We start from the raw sequence: 24311 nt of genomic DNA, 5'->3' as shown, positions 1-24311 counted from the left end.
CATTAATGTCGGCGAAATCTCGTGGGCCTTTAGCTAGGCTGGCCCATTATGACCCGCAAGAATCTTGTGGGCATTTACCTGGGTCGGCCCATTATGGCAGAAAAAAAATCTCATGGGCCTTTACCTGGGCCGGCCCATTATGGCCCGCAAAATCTTGTGGGCCTTTAGCTGGGCCAGCCCATTATGGTCCGCAAAATTTCATGGGCCTTTAGCTGGGCCGGCCCATTATGGTCCGCAAAATCTTGTAGGCCTCTAGTTGGGCCGGCCCATTTAAACTTGTTGGGTCGTGACACGTGTCGACGTATCATAGGTGCCTTCTGTCCAGTGAGTGGATGACATCTGTCCCGACGATGAGCCGACACGTGTTTCCTCTAGCCAATGATGATTTTACACGTGGAAAATCCCCATTGGTCAAGGCTGTTAATGGGTTATCGGATCCAAAACCCGACCCGATAGCTTAACGGCGTTCCGTTATGGTGGATGCCACGTGTCGGTCACCCTTGACGAAAGCACTTCTGTGACGCGCGATTTATCGTCATGGAAGTGGACACTTCCGTGATGATAATTTTGGTAATGTCATGGAAAACTTCTACGACAGCACAGGTATGACTATCTTGATTCTGTCATAAATTTGTCATGGATGTACATGCATGACAAAAAAAGCGACCTACTGTGACAAACACGTATTATCACGGAAGTGTATTTTTTTGTAGTGCGTAAGCCATCCCAAAGGTCTTACTTGGCTCAAATACTAATAAAAACACCAAAACACAATTACTACAGAGGTAATAATGTGTATTTATTGCAAAACCGAACCAAAGATCCAAAAACATAAAAATAAAATTGGGTTGCCTCCCAACAAATGCTATTGTTTAACGTCCCTAGCTAGGCATAAAACATAGATCTAGATGTTTTCATCTTTGGTATGTACTTCCTCAATTTCACGTTTGGGCCTCATAGGAGGTTTTTCAATCTTATCGATAATCACACTCCTTGGTAGGAAAATAAAGAAATTCATTCGTAACAAAAGGTTCTTTCATGATATTGACAAAACTAGGGTGAACACTTATCATCTTAAGATCTTCATTTTCCCCACTAGATGACCCCCTCTATTTTTAGGAACATACATAAACTTAGCTGCCTTGGTGGAAGGGAAATTTGAGGTAGTTTTAACATAGGCAAAAGCGGAAACCAAGTTGGTAATAATATTTTCTAACTTATCAATTCTAGTAGAACCCTGATCTATCTTCTCATTAACTATGGGTTCTTTTTCCTTTTGATTCTTCAAAGTAACTCCTACCTTTGATCCATATTGAGTAATATGATTATGAATCTTTTTATCCAAGTTTTCAATAAGCTCTACAGTAGCAATTTTATTCTCAATAATATCAAGTCTTTGCATCACATGTTCCAAAGTCAAACCAGTTTCATTAACCATAAGAGGTGGTGAGCCTACCAAATCTATCATAGCATTATAAGCATCTAAGGTGTGGCTTCCAAAGAAATTTCCCCCAGTAATGATATCTAAAACATATCTATTCCAAGGAGTAACACCCACATAAAAATTACGAAGGAGAATGGTAGTAGATTGCTTACGGGTAAATCTATTTTGAGCATTTCAAATTCTATACCAAGCATCTTTTAAATTTTCTCCCTCCCTTTGCTTAAAGTTAAGAACCTCGCTCTCGGGAGTACTAGCATGGTAGAAGGGCTAGCCATGAAAACGAATCAAGCGATCTAGCACACGAGCAACCAAAAAGCAAATGAAAAGACGAACGGAAGAAGGGCGAATAAAAAGGCAAATCTTTTTGTGTTTTTTCTGAAAACATTTTAGAAGTGGGGGAGAGGAAAACGAGAGGCAAATGGCAAATAATGTAATGGAAGAGATGATATTTTATGATGGGTACTTGGTAGGTTTGATGTAGATCTCCCCGGCAATAGTGCCAGAAATTCTTCCTGCTACTTCTTGAGCTTGCATTGGTTTTTCCCTTGAAGAGTAAAGGGTGATGCAGCAAAGTAGAGATAAGTATTTCCCTCAGTTTGAGAACCAAGGTATCAATCCAGTAGGATACAACACACAAATCACCTAATACCTTCACAACCAAACAACTTGCACCCAACGCGATAAAGGGGATGTCAATCCCTTCACGGTTACTTGCAAAAGTGAGATCTGATGGAGATAAATAAACGGTAAAGTAAATATTTTTGGTATTTTTGGTTTATAGATCGGAAAGTAAAAGATTGCCAAAATAGTAGATCAGAAACTAATATGGTAGATCGGAAACCTGTGTGATGGAAAATAGACCCGGGGGCCATAGGTTTCACAAGAGGCTTCTCTCATGATAGCAAATAATATGGTGGGTGAACAAATTACTGCCGAGCAATTGATAGAAAAGCGCAAAGTTATGACGCTAAGGCAATGATCATGAATATAGGCATCACGTCCGTGTCAAGTAGACCGAAATGATTTTACATCTACAACTATTACTCCACACATCGACCAACTCCTTCCTGCATCTAGAGTATTAAGTTCATGAAGAACAGAGTAACACATTAAGTAAGATGACATGATGTAGAGGAATTAACTCAAGCAATATGATGTAAACACCATCTTTTTATCCTTGATGGCAACAATACAATAAGTGCCTTGCTACCCCTACTGTCAATTGGAAAGGACACCGCAAGATTGAACCCAAAGCTAAGCACTTCTCCCATTGCAAGAAAAAACAATCTAGTTGGCCAAACTAAACCGATAGTTCAAAGAGAATTACAAAGATATCAAACCAAGCATATAAAAATTCATAGATAAGCTGATCATAAATCCACAATTCATCAGATCTCAGCAAGCACATCGTAAAATAATATTACATCGGATGGATATCCAAGGACATCGAGGAGAACATGGTATTGAGAATCAAAGACAAAGACGAAGCCATCTATAGCGAACCGACCTCAAACGGTCAAGTCTCTGTGCTTAAGTGTCATCCCTGGATCGGTATTGCTGACACACACAGTACTCGAGGATTTATAACAGAGTTCAATCACACACTTATTACATCGAATGTCTAAAAAGAGAACTTATTACAATAATATGGCTGAAGGCCATCTAAATAAGATAACAGTGGAAGCTTCAAAGGTAGAAGAGTCCATCCAACTCCACGGCAAAACTGAGGGCTTGACAATGACCTAGCGCACCTTACTCTTCGTCTAAAAATTCTGCAACATAATACATTGCAGCCTGTGTAGGTTAGCACATGGAATATGCTGGCAAGATAACACTATAGAGCAATGAACAAAGAACAACTATCACTACATGCATATATGGCTGGTGGAGGCTCTATGGTTATCATTTGCAAAAAGCTAATTTTTCCCTACAACAAAGGAATATATTTTATTTAACTACAAAGTTTGCTGAAAACATTGAGAAGGTAACCCCAACTCAATCCCAAATTAAAAGTTTAATAACCCAACAAATTAATTAAGAAGAGTGATGAGATCAACATAATAATTCAAGTACCAGATACTCAAAATGTCCATAACCGGGGACACGGCTAACCATGATTAGTTTGTACACCCTGCAGAGGTTTGTGCACTTTTCCCCACAAGACTCGATCTCCTCCATTGAATTTCCCGCACTACATGATGTTTGACAAATGGATGACCGAGACACAGTCTTTCAGAAGCATTAACTCTTTACAACGGGTAGACCATACCACCTAAATCCCCTACATCTGCTAGTCTACCATTGAAAGAGGTCACACAACATACTCAACTATGTCAGAGCCCATAATGGCTTGTGGCTGCACACGGAATTTTCCAGCATGAATAACATTATGATCCCTTTGAGCCTTGGTGGAAACCCATAGGATGATCACACGGATTCCCCGGGATCTCCTTGGACAACACTGGATTCCCCAGGTGCCCACAACCAATCCACCCAGATGTGTATTAAAGTAGCCACCTTAAGTTAAACCTTAGTTAACAATAACTCTCACAAATTTCATGAATTCTCTCAAAACCAAACCATGTCTATGAGCATAGCATAGCAGTGTAAGCATAACATAGTAACACCCGGGGTTTGAATAAAAGGCAATAGGTTCCTACCTCATCAACTACTTCCCAAATACCCACATGTTATTAATACTACTCATGCAATGTTTGAGGGTTGAAACTAAATGCATAAAAACTGGGTAATAAAGGGATATGATTAAAGTGTTACTTGCCTTGCTGACGATTGGAAAACCCTAGTGATTCGTAGTAGCAAGCCTCGCACTCCAGAAACTCTATCGTGAACAAACAATAGCATACATAAGCACTCAAGCATAAGATGCAAAGGTAAAACCCAAAAGAAAAGATATGAACAGAAAGTTCAAGAGAAGAGCTTCGATTTGCAAAAAGAAACAATCGAATCGGAGATACAAAACTTAAACTACGATCAAAAGAGGTTCAAATTCAAATCTGCTTTAGACAAAATTTTAAATTTCCAAAATCATGTTCAAGTTGATTAACTGGATAGAGGGGAACAAGACGAAAATTTTGGCGTTGGTTTCACTGGATTTGGACAAACGAGCAAAAAGTAGAGAAGGTTTGAAGATTAGGGACTAATCTGCGATAAAAGTAATTACGGATAGGTCCCTGGATGAAAAATAAACAGAAAAAGAAAAAATCTATGGAATGAACGTTCGCTATCAGAACTAAACGAACGAAACCATTCGTTATAAGAAACTAACAGGTGAACGTTCGGTAATTAGCGAACCCTAAAATAAAAACTGATCTATAAAAATAAACCGAACTTATTAAAAACCGGGTGATTTTTACGGTTTTTTACTGGTTCGGCAAAATAAACCGGTGGCGGTGGCGGCTTCCGGCGGTGGTGGCTGGCGGCGTCGGCGGCGGTGTGTGGCGGGGTGGCGCCGTGGTAGAGTGGCGTGGCTTGCGGCGAGCGGCGCGAGCGGCGGCGAGCGGCGGCTGCGGCGGGAGGCGGGGTGCGGCGGGCTGAGGCGAGAGAGGGGAGGGGCGGCGACTTTTAAAGAACGAGGGGTGCCGGCTTGGAGGAGGGGGCACGGCGGCGGAGACGAAGTCCGGCTCGGACTCCTCCAGAGTCTGGCGGCGGCGCGGCACGAGGGAGGCGGTGGCGGCCTACTAGGCCAAGGCCCTGCTCGGCTGGACCGACCCAGGAACTTATTCTTTAATAATTTTCGCCGAACGGAAAAATCTAAAAATAAAATAAATAAAAATGCTAAAATTTCAAGAAATAATTTTCACGGTCCTCTCCTAATATTTAGGACAACATGAACATTTTTCTGGGCTAAAATGCAATTTTGAAAAATGCAATTTTTCCCTAATTTAATTAAATAAAACTCAAATAAAAATCCAATAAAATATATATATATATAATTAAATTTCCATTATTTCCTCTGTTTTGAAGAAGTCATATTATCTTCTCTCAATATTTATATTAGGAAATAATTTTGGAAAAATAATTTCAAATAAAATTTCACTTTGATCCAAATTTAACAATTTTAAAAAATTCGAAAATGGAATTTTTATAAAAAAACTCCAACTCTCTCAAATGGTCCTTGAGTTGCTTAAGTCTTTTAGGATCAAAATGTTCAAATAAAATCAAACAAAAATGCAAAGAGCATGGATGCATATGATGACCTAATGATTAACATCCAAATTGAAAATTGGGATGTTACAAACCTACCCCCCCCCCTAAGATGAATCTCGCCCTCGAGATTTGGGTTGGCTAGAAAATAGGTGTGGGTGGTCTTTCCGTAGGTCTTATTTTCGCTCCCAGGTGGCTTCTTCCTCGGTATGGTGGCTCCACTGAACTTAGCAAAACTTGATAACCTTGTTGCGTGTAACTCGGCTGGCAAACTCGAGTATGTTGACGGGTTTCTCCTCGTAAGTTAGGTCACTCTCCAACTGAATTGCTTCCAGGGGCACCGTATCTCTCAGAGGAATATCGACCATCTCGGCATGGCACTTCTTCAACTAGGAAACATGAAACACACCATGAACTCCTGACAAACCTTCGGGTAATTCCAACTTGTAGGCCACTTCTTCCATACGTTCCAAAACTCTGTATGGTCCTACAAATCTTGGGGCTAACTTTCCCTTGACTCCAAATCATTTAACTCCTCGAAGTGGTGACACACGAAGATATGCTCTGTCTCTGATTTCATAGGCTACCTCCTTGCATTTAGTATCGGCATAACTCTTCTGCCTGGACTGGGCTACCTTCAGTCTATCTCGAATCAACTTAACCTTCTCTTCAGACTCCTTGATTAAATCTGGTCCGAACAACTGACGGTCTCCAACTTCATCCCACATCAACGGTGTCCTATACCTCCTTCCATACAAAGCTTCAAAAGGGGCCATCTTCAAACTAGCCTGGTAATTGTTGTTGTAAGAGAACTCCGCGTAAGGCAAATTATCATCCCAACTAGACCCATAGTCTAGCGCACAAGCTCTCAACATGTCCTCCGGAGTCTGATTGAATCTCTCGGTCTGTCCATCTGTCTGTAGATGAAAGGTTGTACTGAACTCTGGCCTCATACCCAAAGTCTGGTGCAACTGATTCCAAAACTTTGAGGTAAATTGTGTTCCTCTATCTGATACGATGGTCCTCGGAACTTCATGCAGGCATACGATCCTGGTCATATATATCTTGGCCAACTTCGCGCTTGTATAGGTGGTTTTCACGGGGATAAAGTGAGCCACTTTGGTTAAGCAATCAACTACTGCCCAGATGGAGTCATAACCTGATCGGGTCCTGGGTACTCCGGTGACAAAATCCATGCCAAGTTTATCCCACTTCCATTTGGGTATCGGCATAGGCTGTAGTAACCTTGTTGGCTTCTGGTATTCTGCCTTAACTCTCTGACATACATCACATACTGCTACATACTCGGCAATATCCTTCTTCATAACTGTCCACTAGAAACGCTCCTTCAAATCCAAATACATCTTAGTGTTTCTAGGGTGAATCAAGTATGGTGAGTCGTGAGCTTCCTGAAGTATTAACTTCCTGATCCCCGCATCATTGGGCACATAAATACGATCCTCAAACCATAAAGTTTCGTGTTCGTCCTCATGAAAACCTTTGGCTTTTCCTTTACTCATGTTCTCCTTTATCTCATCAATCTCCTTATCAGTCTTCTGGGCTTCTCAAATCTTTCCCAATAATGTGGACCAAACTTCCAAAGCTACAACAAAACCTCTCGAAACTATCTTCATCCGTAGTTCTCTGGGATCTCACTTAACTCCTGTGGTAAACCTCCGGTTACTAGAGTATTTACATAACTCTTGCGGCTCAAAGCGTCTGCTACAACATTGGCCTTTCCTGGATGATAATGCAACTTCATATCATAATACTTTATGAGCTCCAACCATCTCCTTTGCCTGAGATTCAACTCCTTCTATGTGAAAATGTACTTCAAACTCTTATGATCCGTGTATACATCACAACGGTTTCCAATAAGAAAATGTCTCTAGGTCCTGAGTGCATGTACTACGGCTGCTAACTCCAAACCATGCGTAGCATAATTCAACTCATGAAGTCAAAGCTGACGTGAGGCATATGAAACAACTATTTTGTGTTGCATAAGTACACCTCCAAGTCCTTGGCGAGAAACGTCGCAATAAACTTGAAATCCTTGCGTATATCCGGAAGAATTAGCACTGGGGCTGTAACTGAATGTTTCTTCAACTCCTGAAAACTGGCCTCACATTCCTTCATCCATTTGAACTTGGTGTCCTTCTTAAACAACTCTGTCATGGGCTTTGCAATCTTGGAAAAATTCTCAATGAACCTCCTATAATATCCTGCGAGTCCAAGAAAACTGCAGATCTCTCCAACTGAGGTGGGTGCCAACCACTTAGTGACAGACTGAACCTTGGTAGGGTCTACTGCTATACCTTCTCCTGATATAACATGTCCAAGAAATCCAACTTCCTTCAACCAAAACTCACATTTGCTGAACTTGGTGTATAGTTGATGTTCCCTGAGCTTCTCAAGAACTAAGCGCAAATGTTCCTTGTGTTCTTCTTCATTCTTCGAGTACACCAATATGTCATCAATGAACACCACCACAAACTTATCCAAAAACTCCATGAACACCTTATTCATCATACTCATGAAATAGGCAGGGGCGTTAGTCAACCCAAAAGACATGACCGTGTACTCATATAGCCCATACCTTCTGGTAAAAGCTGTCTTGGGTATATCCTGTTCTCGGATCTTCGGTTTGTGGTATCCTGATCAAAGATCAATCTTGGAGAATACTTTGGCTCCCTGTAGCTGGTCAAACAAATTGTTGATCATCGGTAGTGGGTACTTGTTCTTGATCATCACCTCATTCAGTGCACGATAATCAACAACCATTCTCAAAGATCCATCCTTCTTCTCAACTAAGAGCACTGGGGTTCCCCACGGTGATGAACTTGGTCGAATATAACCTTTCTCCAATAACTCCTTAAGCTGCTTCTTAATTTCCTCCAGATCATTTGCAGGCATCTGATACGGTCTCTTCGATATTGGTCCGGTGCCTGGTAACAGCTCTATCAAAAATTATATATCTCGATCTGGTGGCATGCCTGATAGTTACTCTGGGAATACATTGGGATAATCCTTCACACTGGCACTTCCTCCTGAACAACTCCTGAAAGTTAATTTACATGAGTCCTCCTTGGCGCATGCCTAGATACATACTTGATCCTCTTTCCCTCACGGGTGGTGAGTAGTATCGACTTACTAGCACAGTTAATGTTTCCTCCATACTTCGATAACCAATCCATACCAAGTATTATATCCAATCCTTGTGACTCCAAAATTATTAGGTCTGAGGGAAAAACATGGCTACCAATGGTTAATGGTAACCGATCACACCATCGGCTAACCATATACTCCGCTCCTAGTGAGCTTACTAACATGGGTGTCCTAAGGGCTAAGGTTGCAATTTAAACTTGTCCACAAATCCCCTTGATATGTATGAATGCGATGCACCAGTGTCAAAAAGAACGAGAGAAGTAAATGACTTAATCAAAAACTTACCGATAACTACACGGGCTGCTCTTCAACTTCCTTCACGTTGATGTGGTTCACCTGACCTCTGGTGAAAGGATTGGGCTTCTTTCCAGAACTTCCATTTCCATTACCATTCTTCAACTCAGAACAATCATTAGTGTAGTGTCCAGTCTTCCCGCACTTGTAATAGGTGACATGACTTAGGTCCTTCTTAGCGGGTGTTGCTGGGTTGGAACGGTTTTGATTGTTGTTTCCTCCATTCCCATTTCCATTCTTAGGGCCACTGTGGTTATGTGAACTTCCTCCATTGTGAGTGTGGCATCCATGGTTATGATGGGTATGTCATCTCGAGTTTGGGGTAAAACGAGGCTTCTGCTGAGCTCCAGAGTTATACTTCCCCTGTCCATACTTCCTTTTGCGGCTCTATATCTGCTGCTGCTTGCCTTCAATCATAAGAGCCTTGTCTATCAGCTCCTGATAGTTGGCGAATGTTGCCACCATCAACTGCATACTCAACTCATCGTTCATCCCTTCCATAAACTTCTCCTGCTTTGTGGCATCTGTGGCCACATCATTTGGGTCATAGCGAGCTAACTTGCTGAACTCATCCACGTACTGCCCCACAGTACGATTTCCCTGGTGTAAGTTGCGAAACTCACGCTTCTTCATACTCATAGCCCCAGCTGAGACATGTGTAGTGCAGAATGCTTGCTGAAATTGATCCCAAGTGACATTGGCCACGGGAAAAGTGGCAGTGTAGTTCTCCCACCATGAGGCTGCGGGTCCATCCAGTTGGTGTGCGGCAAAGTGCACCTTCTCAGCATCTATGCAACCTGCAGTGGTCAGCTCCCTACCAATCCTGCGGAGCCGGTCATCAGCTACAATCGACTCGGTGCTACTAGAGAACACCGGCGGATTCAACCTTAGAAAACGGGCTAAGGCGTCAACTAGTGGTGGTGGCGGTGGGTTGTTGTTGTTGTTGTTGTTGTTGCCTTGGTTTTTTGTACTAGCAACTGCATCAAGGCATTCTGTTGTTGGATCAACTCAGTGAGCCCCGGTGGGAAGACAAATCCGAGGTCACGTCTCGGAGGCATCTGATAGGTTTTAGAGGGGTGAGAATAAAATAGAATGAGGTCTAAAGAGAAATTCACTACCCATATGCACATGAGACAAACACATTCATTTCACACCACTCAATTCAAACAAGGTCATACAATCGATCTAAGCTACCATTACAAAAGCTCGGACTATTACTATATACATGGGAGAATACTACTGATAATATGGTGGTCGACTAGAAATTTTGATCTATGGAAGACTCCATGATATCTGCTCCAGCTTCGTCTTCATAATTATGATCATTGTCGGGGTCAGAGTTGGAGTCGATGTCGTCGATTATGATGTAGTCTTTAGGATGGTTGTCCTCCTCAGGTTCGGGATCTCCCATGAATATCCCTAGCTTCTTCTTCAGGTCTTCATTCTTCTCCAGTAGTACTGCAATTTCTTCTTCATATCCATCGCGTGTAGACTTGAGTTCCTCTTCCAGCTCCATGTTCCGGGTCCTCACCTTCTTCATGTCTATCATGCTGGCGCACATCTGGTTTTCCTGATGACGAATGTGCTGATTTAACTCCTGGATGTAGGCTGCAATGGATCTATCCTTCCTGGTGCAAATCATCTCCCATTGCTCATCTCGGCGTCCACATATCTGGTAGATGGTGTCCTTAAGCTCCTTATTATATACCTCGCCGATGCATCCGATGGCGATATGGGTGGCCATGCTCTTTCCTAGACTCCAGGTTGGTGCAACAAAGGAAAACTCTATGTGCTCAGTAACTGGTGCGAACGTCCTTCCTGGAACATGAACTCGAATCATCCAGTGCTCCTCTTCTGGAAAAGTGGCGGTGTAGGTCCCGGTGAAACTTGGTATTTCGATGCTCAGGTACCTAGTGAATTCCTTCCAGTGTCGTCTAAAAGGGGTGTCGTCATCCGGTTGAGCGAACGTGTTCCTTGGGTCTGCCATCTACAGAGTAGAAAATGGAGAAGAGTCGGAAATGAGTAGAGAAGAGTATCATGTGGTTTGTCCTAGTGGTCGTGTCCTATAGTCAGCGTGTGCTCTGATACCATCTTTAGCGACCTGACCTCACACGGTCAAGTCTCTGTGTTTAAGTGTCATCCCTGGATCGGTATTGCTGACACACACAATACTCGAGGATTTATAACAAAGTTCAATCACACACTTATTACATCGAATGTCTCAAAAGAGAACTTATTACAATAATATGGCTGAAGGCCATCTAAATAAGATAATAGCGGAAGCTTCGAAGGTAGAAGAGTCCATCCAACTCCACGGCAAAACTAAGGGCATGACAACGACCTAGCGCACCTTACTCTTCGTCTGAAAATCCTACAACATAATATGTTGCAGCCTGTGTAGGTCAGCACATGGAATATGCTGGCAAGATAACACTATAGAGCAATGAACAAATAACAGCTATCACTACATGCATATATGGCTTGTGGAGGCTCTATGGTTATCATTTGCATAAAGCTAATTTTTTCCTACAACAAAGGAATATATTTTATTTAACTACAAAGTTTGTTGAAAACATTGAGAAGGTAACGAAAACTCAATCCCAAATTAAAAGTTTAATAACCCGACAAATTAATTAAGTAGAGTGATGAGATCAACATAATAATTCAAGTACCAGATACTCAAGATGTCCACATCTGGGGACACGGCTAACCATGATTAGTTTGTACACTTTGCAGAGGTTTGCGCACTTTTCCCCACATGACTCGATCTCCTCTGTTGAATTTCTCGCACTACATGATGTTTGAGAAACGGATGACCAAGACACAGTCTTTCAGAAGCATTAACTCTTTACGACGGGTAGACCGCACCACCTACATCCCCTACATCTGCTAGTCTACCACTAAAAGAGGTCACACAACATACTCAACTATGCTAGAGCCCATAATGGCTTGTGTCTACACACGGAAGTTTCCAGCATGAATAACATTATGATCCCTTTGAGCCTTGGTGGAAACCCATAGGATGATCACACGGATTCCCCGGGATCTCCTTGGACAACACCGGATTCCCCAGGTGCCCACAACCAATCCACCCAGATGTGTATTAAAGTAGCCACCTTAAGTTAAACCATAGTTAACAATAAATCTCACAACTTTCATTAATTCTCTCAAAACCAAACCACGTCCACGAGCATAGCATGCCAGTGTAAGCATAACGTAGTAACACCCAGGGTTTGAATAAAAGGCAATAGGTTCCTACCTCATCAACTACTTCCCAAATACCCATATGTTATCAATCCTGCTCATGCAATGTTTGAGGGTTGAAACTAAATGCATAAAAACTGGGTAATAAAGGGATATGATCAAAGTGTTACTTGCCTTGCTGACAATCGGAAAACCCTAGTGATTCGTAGTAGCAAGCCTCGCACTCCGAAAACTATATCATGAACAAACAATAGCATACAGAAGCACTCAAGCATAAGATGCAAAGGTAAAACCCAAAAGAAAAGATCTGAACAGAAAGTTCAAGAGAAGAGCTTCGATTTGCAAAAAGAAACAATCGAATCGGAGATATGAAACTCAAACAACGATCAAAAGAGGTTCAAATTCAAATCTGCTTGAAACCAAATTTTAAATTTCCAAAATCATGTTCAAGTTGATTAACTGGATAGAGGGGAACAAGACAAAGATTTTGGCGTTGGTTTCACTAGATTTGGACAAGCGAGCAAAAAGTAGCGAAGGTTTGAAGATCAGGGACTAATGTGTGATAAAAGTAATTACGGATAGGTCCCTGGACGAAAAATAAAGTGAAAAAGGAAAAAATCGATGGAACGAACGTTCGCTATCAGAACTAAACAAACGAAATCGTTCTTATAAGAAACTAACGGGTGAACGTTCGCTAATTAGCGAACCCTAAAATAAAAACTGATCTATAAAAATAAACCGAACTTATTAAAAACCGGGTGGTTTTTACGGTTTCTACCGGTTCGGCAAAAGAAACCGGTGGCGAGCGGCGGCAGTGGCGTCGGCGGCGTCGGCGGCGGCGGTGGCTGGTGGCGTCGGCGGTGGCTGGCGGCGTCGACAGCGATGAGTGGCGGGGCGGCGGCGTGGTGGCGGGCTGCGAGTGGCGCGGGTGGCGGGAGGCGGGGTGCGGCGGGCTAGGGCGAGAAAGGGGAGGGGCTGCGGCTTTTAAAGAAGGGGGTGCCGGCTTGGAGGAGGGGGCACGGCGGCAGAGGCGGAGTCCGGCGGCTGCACGGCGGCGCGGCGCGAGGGAGGCAGTGGCGGTCTACTGGGCCAAGGCCCAGCTCGGCTGGGCCGGCCTAGGAGCTTTTTTTAAAATAATTTTCGCCAAATGGAAAATTCTAAAAATAAAATAAATAAAAATTCTAAAATTTCCAGAAATAATTTTCGCGGTCCTCTCCTAATATTTAGGACAACATGAACATTTTTCTAGGCTAAAATGCAATTTTTCCCTAATTTAATTAAATAAAAACTCAAATAAGAATCCAATAAAATATATTTATTTTTATTTAAAATTAAATTTCCATTATTTCCTCTATTTTGAAGAAGTCATATTATTTTCTCTCAATATTTATATTAGGAAATAATTTTGGAAAAATAATTTCAAATAAAAATTCACTTTGATCCAAATTTACCAATTTTGAAAAATTCAAAAATGGAATTTTTATAAAACCTCCAACTCTCTCAAATGGTCCTTGAGTTGCTTAAGGTCTTTTAGGATCAAAATGTTCAAATAAAATCAAACTAAAATGCAAAGAGCATGGATGCATATGATGACCTAATGGTTAACATCCAAATTGACAATTGGGATGTTACACCATCTAGTTACTAGCTATGGACCCATAAGTCTGAGGTAAACTACTCACGCTTCATCAGAAGGGCAATAGAGTTGATGTAGAAGCCCTCCGTGATCGAATCCCCCTCCGGTAGGGTGCCGAAAAAGGTCCTAGATGGGATCTCACGGTATAGAAGGTTGCGGCGGTGGAAAAGTGTTTTCGTGGATGCTTCTGGAGGTTTGGGAATATATGTGAGTATATAGAACAAAGAATTAGGTCAGAAGGTGTTGGAGTAGGCCACAGGGCATGGGGTGCCCCCACCCTAGGGTGGGCCCCTGTGGCTTGTCGTCTACTCCAAACTCTTCTGACTTGGAGTCCAAGTCCATCAGGTGTCTTTTCGTCCAAGAAAAATCACCGTGAAGGCTTCATTCTGTTTGGACTCCGTTTGGTATTCCTTTTCTGCGAAACTCAAAAAAACAAGGGAAAAAACAGAAACTGGCACTGGCTCTAGGTTAATAGGTTAGTCCCAAAAATAATATAAAATAGCATATTGATGCATATAAAACATCCAAAAAAGATAATATAATAGCATGGAACAATCAAAAATTATAGATACGTTGGAGACGTATCAGGGACGCAGCTTGACAAGATCGGGAGTGCACAGACGAAGGCGAGGGACAGAGCGAGCGGCTAGGCGATGCCCTGGTAACCGCCACCAGGGCTAGCAGGACACGGCAGCATGGACACCGACAGGGAAGACAAAGCCGGAGTCCACGGGGAAGCCTGCCGGGGTCCAGCTGGAAGATTACTGGAGGAGGCAGAGGCATCCACACCCAACACCCCGGCAAATCGCCTTGCCGGGGAGAAGGCCCGGGTACAAATGGTGGTGCCGCCGGCCCCTACTGATGGTGATGGTGCGTCCGGCACTCAGCCGGAGTCAAAGTCGTCTTCCTCCCGCTCAACGTCGTCGTCTCGCCGATATTGTCCTCCTCGTCGATGTCGCTCAAGGAGGAGCTTTCATCGTCGGTCGAGCTCTCCGTTGATTTTCATCGCATTCCGAGAACTTTTATTTCTGCACAAAAACAACACCACGATAGTTCTGCTGAAAACAGCGTCAGTCCGGGTTAGTTCTAATCAAATCATATAAAAATATTATAAGCATGGCATGAATACTTCATAAATTATAGATACGTTGGAGACGTATCAGCATCTCCAACCTTAATTCCTGCTCGTCCTCGAGTAGGTAAATGATAAAAGAAATAATTTATGAAGTGTGAATGCTAGCAAGTGCACAAGTTTGATCAATGATAGTTCCACTCACTTTTTCGAGCATCATTATATATCATATCAGTAGCTCATCTTCATAAAACTTTTCATGAGCAAGTAACAAGTTATTCACATGTTAAAGTATAGATCATAAACTTTCTTGAAACTAACAAACTATATTCTCTGTCATCAAACAATTGCAATTCATCTTATTTTTAGGAAGGGTCTATGTCAGAGCTTTGATTTAGCAAACTCCACATACTCAACTATCACTTAATCTTTCACAATTTCTAACACTCACGTGATATTTATGGGTTCAAAGTTTTAATCGGACACAGAGAAAGATAGGGGCTTATAGATTCGCCTCCCAACTTTTACCTCAAGGGTAATGTCAACAATAATAGTTCATGATAACTTACATCCAAATGGATATATATATATATATCAGGATCTTTCCAGCACAATGTGCTTGCTAAAGGATAAAATGTAAAAAGGAAAGGTGAAGATCACCATGACTCTTGCATAAGGTAGAAGATAAAAGTAAAAGATAGGCCCTTTGCAGAGGGAAGCAGAGGTTGTCATGCGCTTTTATGGTTGGATGCACAAAATCTTAATGCAAAAGAACATCACTTTATATTGCCACTTGTGATATGGACCTTTATTATGCAGTCCCTAATTTTTATTTCTTCCACATCACAAGATCGTATAAAGCTTATTTTCTCCACATTAAATAGATCATACATATTTAGAAGGCAATTTTTATTGCATGCACCGATGACAACTTACTTGAAGGATCTTACTCAATCCATAGGTAGGTATGGTGGACTCTCATGGCAAAACTGGTTTAAGGAATGTTTGGAAGCACAAGTAGTATCTCTACTTGGTGCAAATAATTTGTCTAGCATAAAAGCAAGCTCAACATGTTGGATGACCAAGACAATATACTTTATTTTGGATAAAAGAAAACATAACCCATTACGTTGTCTTCCTTTTCCGACATCAACCTTTTAGCATGTCATATTTTAATGAGTGATCACAATTACAAAAGATGTCCAATATAGTATATTTATATGTGAAATCTCTCTTCCCTCAATATTCTTTCATGAATTGTTCAAGTGACCAATTCTACGTTTGCTAACTTTCAATAAGTTTACTACCTATACTTATTTTGTGTGAAGTCACTACTCCCAAAGGTATAAGCATATGAAACATATATAAATTCAGATTTATGATACTCAATTCATTCAACCATTTACTCATAGGATATATGTGAAGCACATGAGTAAATGACAAACTACTCCAAAAAGATATAAGTGAAGGACACTGAGTAGTCAAATAATTAACTAGCCATGGGAGGATTCCTTTTTTTCATTCAAGATTTCAGATCCAATGATTTTATTCCAACAACAAGTAAAATTGAAAATATGCTCCAAGCAAAACACATATCATGTGACGAATAAAAATATAGCTCCGAGTAAGGTATACCGATAATTTTGAAGACAAAAGAGGGGATGCCTTCCGGGGCATACCCAAGCTTAGGCACTTGAGTCTTACTTTAATATTACCTTGGGGTTCCTTGGGCATCCCCAAGATTAGGGTCTTTCCACTCCTCATTCTCCTCATGTCGATATCTCACCCAAAGCTTGAAAACTTCAATCACACAAAACTTAACAGAATTTTGTGAGATAGGTTAGTATGATAAAGAGTAAACCATTCACTTTGGTACTGTAAAATACAAGGATCATAATTTTTCTCACACAATGCCTACTGTAACATATCATTTCTACAATTTATATTGAGAAATATAAGCCATAGAAACTAGAAAACAAGCAAACTATGCAATGAAAACAGAATCTGTCAGAAACAGAACAGTCTGTAATGATCTGAATACCAACCATACTTCTGCTACTCCAAAAATTATGAAATAAATTGTTGGACGTGAGGAATTTTTCTATTAATCTTCTGAAAAAAGAATCAACTCAATTTCACTCTTTTGTAAAAAAAATGGCAGCTAATCTCGTGAGCGCAAAGTTTCTGTTTTTTACAGCAAGATCACAATAACTTTCACCCAAGTCTTCCCAAAGGTCTTACTTGGCACTTTATTGAAACAAAAGATATAATACATGATTACTAAAGTAACTTAATCATGATAACACACAAAAACAGTAAGGGTAAATATTGGGTTGTCTCCCAACAAGCGCTTTTCTTTAATGCCTTTAATCTAGGCATGATGATTTCAATGATGCTCACATAAAAGATAAGAATTGAAACATAAAGAGAGCATCATGAAGAATATGACTAGCACATTTAAACCTATCCCACTTCCTATTCCTAGGGATTTTTTGAGAATACAATTTATGGGAACAAGAATCAACTAGCATAGGAAGGCAAAACAAGTATAACTTCAAAACTTTAAGAACATAGAGAGGAAAACTTGATATTATTGCACTCCTACAAGCACGTATTCCTCCCTCATAATAATTTTCAGTAGCATCATGAATGAGTTCAACAATATTACCATCACATAAAGCATTCTTTTCTTGATCTACGAGCATAGAAATTTTACTACTCTCCACATAAGCAAAATTCTCCTCATTCAGAATAGCGGGATCACTAGTTCCTAAAGTTGACACTCTTCCAAACCCGCTTTAGATAATAGTATTATTCATAATCCAAAAGATATAAGTGAAGTTCATGGAGCATTCTACAATTAATATAGACTAACCAATATCCAAGCTCAAAAGGTATAAGAGAAGCACACGAAGCATTCTATAAAGCCATACTCAAAAGATTTAAGTGAAGCTCAAAGAGCAATTCTATAAGATCATACTTAGAAGATATAAGTGAAGTGCATGAAGTATTCTATAAATTTATGAAGGTACATCTCATACTATCATGGTTCTTAAAGAAAAATAAAAACACAAAGGACACAAATCATGTGAACAAAACAAAAACCGAGGTATACCGATAATTGTTGAAGAAGAAAGATGGGATGCCAACCGGGGCATCCCCAAGCTTAGATGCTTGAGTATATTTAGAATATTTACTTGGGGTTCCTTGGGCATCCCAAAGCTTGAGCTCTTGACTCTCTTTATTCTTCTCACATCGGTAACTCCTCGTTCTTCGAACACTTCATCCACACAAAACTTTAACAAAAACTTTGTAAGATCCGTTAGTATAATAAAGCAAATCACTACCTTTAGGTACTGTTTCAAACTCATTCCAATTTCATATTAGAACTATATCTACTGTATTCCAACTTATCTGTGGTTCATACCCTCCGATACTAGCCATAGATGCATCAAAATAAGCAAACAACACACGAAAAACAGAATCTGTCTAAAACAGGACAGTCTGTAGTAATCTGGAGATTTTGTAAACTTATGTAACTCTAAAAATTATGAAATAAATTTTAAAATTTGAAAACTTTATAAATAAGTAATGTGCAAAAAGTTTCAGACCCATTTGACTTTCCAGTAAAAAATGTAAAATCACGTGCTACATCCAAAGTTTCTGTTTTTGTTCTGCACATAGTAAACAAGCAATCTAATCATCCTAAAACCAAAGTTTGGAACATTATTTTTATAATACAATGGATATATATAAGGGGATAATTATTTACAGAGAAACTTCCATGAAAAATTCTACATTGTTCCCATGAGCATGAACACGAGTGCTCAAGGTCGACCCTCACTTCTTCAATGCATAACTTTCCAATCACTTCTTTTTAAAAAAACTTTTTAGGTATGAGAGGCAAGTAATTTTTTTGTATTTTCATTCTTTTAAAAAAATTATGTTTCACCCATAACTAAACAGAAACAAAAAAGGAAAAACAAAATCTACTTAGTCAAGAAATCAAACAAGCACACATGAGAATATCAACCCCACGGTATTGCTCCCCGGCAACGGCGCCAGAAAAGAGCTTGATAATCCCCAAGTGCAGGGAATCATCGTAGCTATTTCCAAAGGTGGAAGTGATAAGTATGGAGTGTCGAACCCACAAGGAGCTAAAGGTAAGATCAATATTCTCTCAAGTCTTATCTGCCACTGATATGACTCTACGTACACCGAACGTTTGCTTTCAACTAGCAACGAGAAATAAAACTACATTGTGGGTATGAAGTGGATAACTTTGCAAGATATCGGAGAGCTAAAATATGAAAGTATGTGCTGTTATCATAAAGTTAGAATATATTACTAAATATTATAAATAGCGAGTGTGGAATAATGGTGGATCGGTGTGCGGAATTGTCCGAGGCAATTGTTAACAAGACCGATAGTCATCATTGCAATTTCATATGAGGGAGAGGCATAAGCTAACATACTTTCTCTACTTGGATCATATGCACTTATGATTGGAACTCTAGAAAGCATCTGCAACTACTAAAGATCATTAAGGTAAAACCCAACCATAGCATCAAAGCATCAAGTCCTCTTTATTCCCATACGCAACAACCCCCTTACTCGGGTTTGTGTTTCAGTCACTCACCAACCCACTATAAGAGAATCATGAACGTATTGCAACACCCTACAGCGGGAATCCCTCACGCTTGCGCGACATGGAGGGCACCGTAGGACAGAACCAAAATAAAACATACAACTCGTACCAATCTAGATCATCAATCAACCCAAAGACAAAAGATATCTACTCAAAACATCATAGGATGGCGACACATCATTGGATCATAATATGTGGCATAAAGCACCATGTTCAAGTAGGGATTACAGCGGGGTGCGGGATAGTGGACCGCGTAAAAGAGATGAGGATGGTGATGATAATGGTGATGTTGATGAAGACGATCACCGCGGCGATGATTCCCCTCTCGATGGCACTCCGGTGCCACCAAGAGAGAGGAGGAGAGGTTCTCCCCCTTGTGCTTCCTCCTCCATGGCCTCCCCTAGATGGGGAGAGGTTCTCCCTCTGGTCCTTGGCCTTCATGGTGATGATGGCCCCTCCCTCCTCCATAGCCTCCGGTGATGATGGCCCCCTCCGGCAGGGTGCCGGAGAGGGCCTAGATTGGTTTTCGGTGGCTACAGGGACTTCTGGCGGCGGAACTCCCGATCTAGGTTATTTTCTGGAGGTTTCTGTATTTATAGGAATTTTTTGCGTCGGTCTCACATCAAGAAGGTGCCCGAGTCATCCACGAGGCAGGCCCACGCACCTGGGGGGGTGGGCGCGCCCCCCACCCTCGTGGACGGCCCGGGACTCTTCTGGCCCAACTCTTTTACTCCGGGGTCGTCTTTTGGTCCATAAAAAATCGTCAAAAATTGGCACGTCAATTGGACTCCGTTTGGTCTTCCTTTTGTGTAGAACTCAAAAACAAGGAAAAAAACAGAAACTAGCACTGGGCTCTAGGTTAATAGGTTAGTCCCAAAAATCATATAAAATAGCATATAAATGCATATAAAACATCCAAGGTTGCTAATATAATAGCATGAATACTTCATAAATTATAGGTACGTTGGAGACGTATCATCCTCGTCCTCTACCCCCCCCCCCCTAATGCTGGGCTCTGCCCCTGCGTCCCTAGTGGGAGGAGGGAGGCGTTGTCGGGCAGAGACCCTTATCGCCACCACTGGAGTACTACCACACCCTCTCCCCCTTACCATGGTGGAGAGAAGATGCCAGAAGGAAGACAGAAGAGATGTGTGTGAGTAAGCACCTCACCCACGTCGCCTTTTATAGGCGAACGTGGCCGAGGGTTGGCTCCTCACCCAGGAGGCAACCGCCCCACTCCGCCAATCCGGCTCCTTTGCGTCACCAACGGCGCACAGAATCAAGGCCGTCCTCCTGCGCCTATCCGTGGTGCCTGGTTTTCTACCATGACACTCATTCCCGTGCCCTCCGCTTCCGCCATGAACCCCGCGCAATTCATGCAACATACATGGCAGAAACGGCAGGAACGGAAGAACGAGTGAAATGGCAGTTACCGCCCTGTGAACGTGGGCGTGGGCAGCTCATGGTTCGTGGCGTAAATTTCCCTACGTTGTCTTGCACGATGCACGAGAAAACAAGAAATTGACTCAAACATAGGTTAATGAAGAAGCAAGGAAAAAAATCAAGAAATAAGAGAATATCAGCACAAGTGTCCTGCCTGTGTACCTAATAGGGCCTACCCCAATGGTGCTCGGCGGCACGTTTGGACCAGGCCCGGGGGCTCCTGTCGGTGCAACAAACCTTCGTGTATGTTGCCCGGACTATGCACATGAACGATGGCAAGTATACAACTTCACCAAGCATCCAAGCACATGCACGATGGCAAGTATACAACTTCACCAAGCATCCAAGTCAAGACCAAGCCAGGTAAGCAACTCTTTGAGAGATCGAAGGGCGGATCAAGAAGACCAAGACAAGCCAAGGCAACAAGGTATCACTTTGGGAAAGCCCCCCTTGCCGGGAAGGCGAGCCCGGCAGGTCGAGGCCGCCCCAAAGACAAGTCCCAAGATTTCCCCAGCAGGCTTGTCGGGGCCGCCAAGGGCAAATCTCCCTGCCAAGACTCCACCGCTCCACCGCACTGCGACGCAAGTCACCTATCGATACGGTGTCGAGCCATCAAGGTGATTAAGTGGCTTCTACTAAGCACGCGGCAGCCATTTGGAGGGCAGATTACCTCTATATGACACCCGTCCAGAGGCGTGTCAAGCAGATAAGTAGGAGATGATTAAGCGGCGCGACAGGCTTGTCGGGCTACATCCTTAGCATGACACCTAGCAGTGCGTTTAATGCACTTTGTCCTAACTGCCAGAGTTAGGTATGATAACACTGTTAGCTATCCAATCACTAGATAATGACTATTTTGCCACTGTGGTTACCCCTTGGCCTATAAAAGGAGGGCCATGGCAAACTAGAAAAGGGATTCGGACCCTCTTACACTTGTACGCGCGTAGCTGCTCTCCCCGAGGGGACCTTGCCGGGCTTGAGCGTTGCGTGCCTACTGAGATCCTTCCCTCAATCCACCAAAGCAGGAGTAGGGTTTTACGCTTCTCAGTGGCCCGAACCTGGGTACAAACCACCAGTGTCACCACCGTCGTGCTTCTTCATGGCTTATGTTTTTGTGCAACATGACCTTCCCCTTCACTGAACTACAAGGGGCTCATGGCCCCATAGGTGATCATTGATACATCTCCAACGTATCTATAATTTTTGATTGCTCCATGCTATATTATCTACTGTTTTGGACTATATTGGGCTTTATTTTCCACTTTTATATTATTTTTGGGACTAACCTATTAACCGGAGGCCCAACCCAGAATTGTTGTTTTTTGCCTATTTCAGTGTTTCGGAGAAACAGAATATCAAACAGAGTCCAAACGGAATAAAACCTTCGGGAACGTGAATTTCTCACCGAACGTGATCCAGCAGACTTGGACCCTACTCCAAGCAGTCAAAGAGGAGATCACGAGGGCGCCCCCCCCCCCCTAGGGCACGCCCCCTGCCTCGTGGGCCCCTCAATGCTCCACCGACGTACTTCTTCCTCCTATATATACATACGTACCGCCAAACGATCAGAACAGGAGCCAAAAACCTAATTCCACCGCCGCAACTTTCTGTATCCACGAGATCCCATCTTGGGGCCTGTTCCGGAGCTCCGTCGGAGAGGGTCGTCATCATGGAAGGCTTCTACATCATCATAGCCTCTCCGATGAAGTGTGAGTAGTTTACCTTAGACCTTCGGGTCCATAGTTAGTAGCTAGATGGCTTCTTCTCTCTCTTTGAATCTCAATACAAAGTTCTCCCCCTCTCTTGTGGAGATCTATTCGATGTAATCTTCTTTTTGCGGTGTGTTTGTTGAGACCGATGAATTGTGGGTTTATGATCAAGTCTATCTATGAATAATATTTGAATCTTCTCTGAATTCTTTTATGTATGATTGGTTATCTTTGCAAGTCTCTTTGAATTATCCGTTTGGTTTGGCCAACTAGATTGGTAGTTCTTGCCATGGGAGAAGTGCTTAGCTTTGGGTTCGATCTTGCAGTGTCCTTTCCCAGTGACAGAAGGGGCAGCAAGGCACGTATTGCATCGTTGCCATCGAGGATAACAAGATGGGGTTTATTTCATATTGCATTAATTTATCTCTCTACATCATGTCATCTTGCTTAAGGCGTTACTCTGTTTTTGACTTAATACTCTAGATGCATGCTGGATAGCGGTCGATGAGTGGAGTAATAGTAGTAGATGCAGAATCGTTTTGGTCTACTTGTCACGGACTTGATGCCTATATACATGATCATGCCTAGATATTCTCATAACTATGCTCAATTCTGTCAATTGCTCAACAGTAATTTTTTCACCCACCGTAGAATACTTATGCTCTTGAGAGAAGCCACTAGTGAAACTATGGCCCCTGGGTCTATTCTCATCATATCAATCTCCATCACTTTAATATTGCTTTGCTTTTTACTTTGCTTTTACTTTACACTTTGCATCTTTATACCAAAAATACCAAAAATAATATATCTATCAGATCTCACTCTCGTAAGTGACCATGAAGGGATTGACAACCCCTAATCGCATTGGTTGCGAGTAGCTATCATTTTGTGCAGGTACGAGGGACTTGAGCGTGGCCTCCTACTGGATTGATTCCTTGGTTCTCAAAACTAAGGGAAATACTTATGCTACTCTGCTGCATCATCCCTTCCTCTTTGGGGAAAACCAACGCAAGCTCAAGACGTAGCAAGAAGGATTTCTGGCGCCGTTGTCGGGGAGTCTACGCAAAAAGTCAACATACCAAGTACCCATCACAATCCCTATCTCCCGCATTACATTATTTGCCATTTGCCTCTCGTTTTCCTCTCCCCCACTTCACCCTTGCCGTTTTATTCGCCCTCTCTCTCTATCCTCCCTCTCTATTTGCCTCTTTTGCCCGCTTGCCTTTTTGTTTGCTTGTGTGCTAGTTTGTTTGTCGTCATGGCTAGTCTCATATCTTCTCCGTTGTCTCCCGAGAGTGAAGTTTTAAATTTTAAACAAAGGGAGAGAGAAAATCTAAAAGATGCTTGGTATGGAATTTGCAATGCTCAAAATAGATCTACCAGGAAGCAATCTACCTTAGTTCTTCTCCGCAATTTTTATGTAGGTGTTAATCCTTGGTATAGATATATCCTCGATATCATTACCGGAGGGAACTTCTTGGGTAGCCATACTTTTGATTCTTATAATGCTATGTTAGATTTATTTGGCTCAC

The sequence above is a fragment of the Triticum urartu genome, chromosome 4A, assembly GCF_056163025.1.
Source record: "Triticum urartu cultivar PI428250 chromosome 4A, HENAU_Tu73, whole genome shotgun sequence".
Lineage (NCBI taxonomy): Eukaryota > Viridiplantae > Streptophyta > Magnoliopsida > Poales > Poaceae > Triticum > Triticum urartu.
The sequence above is the reverse complement of the archived record's forward strand: the minus strand, read 5'-3'. Positions refer to the sequence as shown.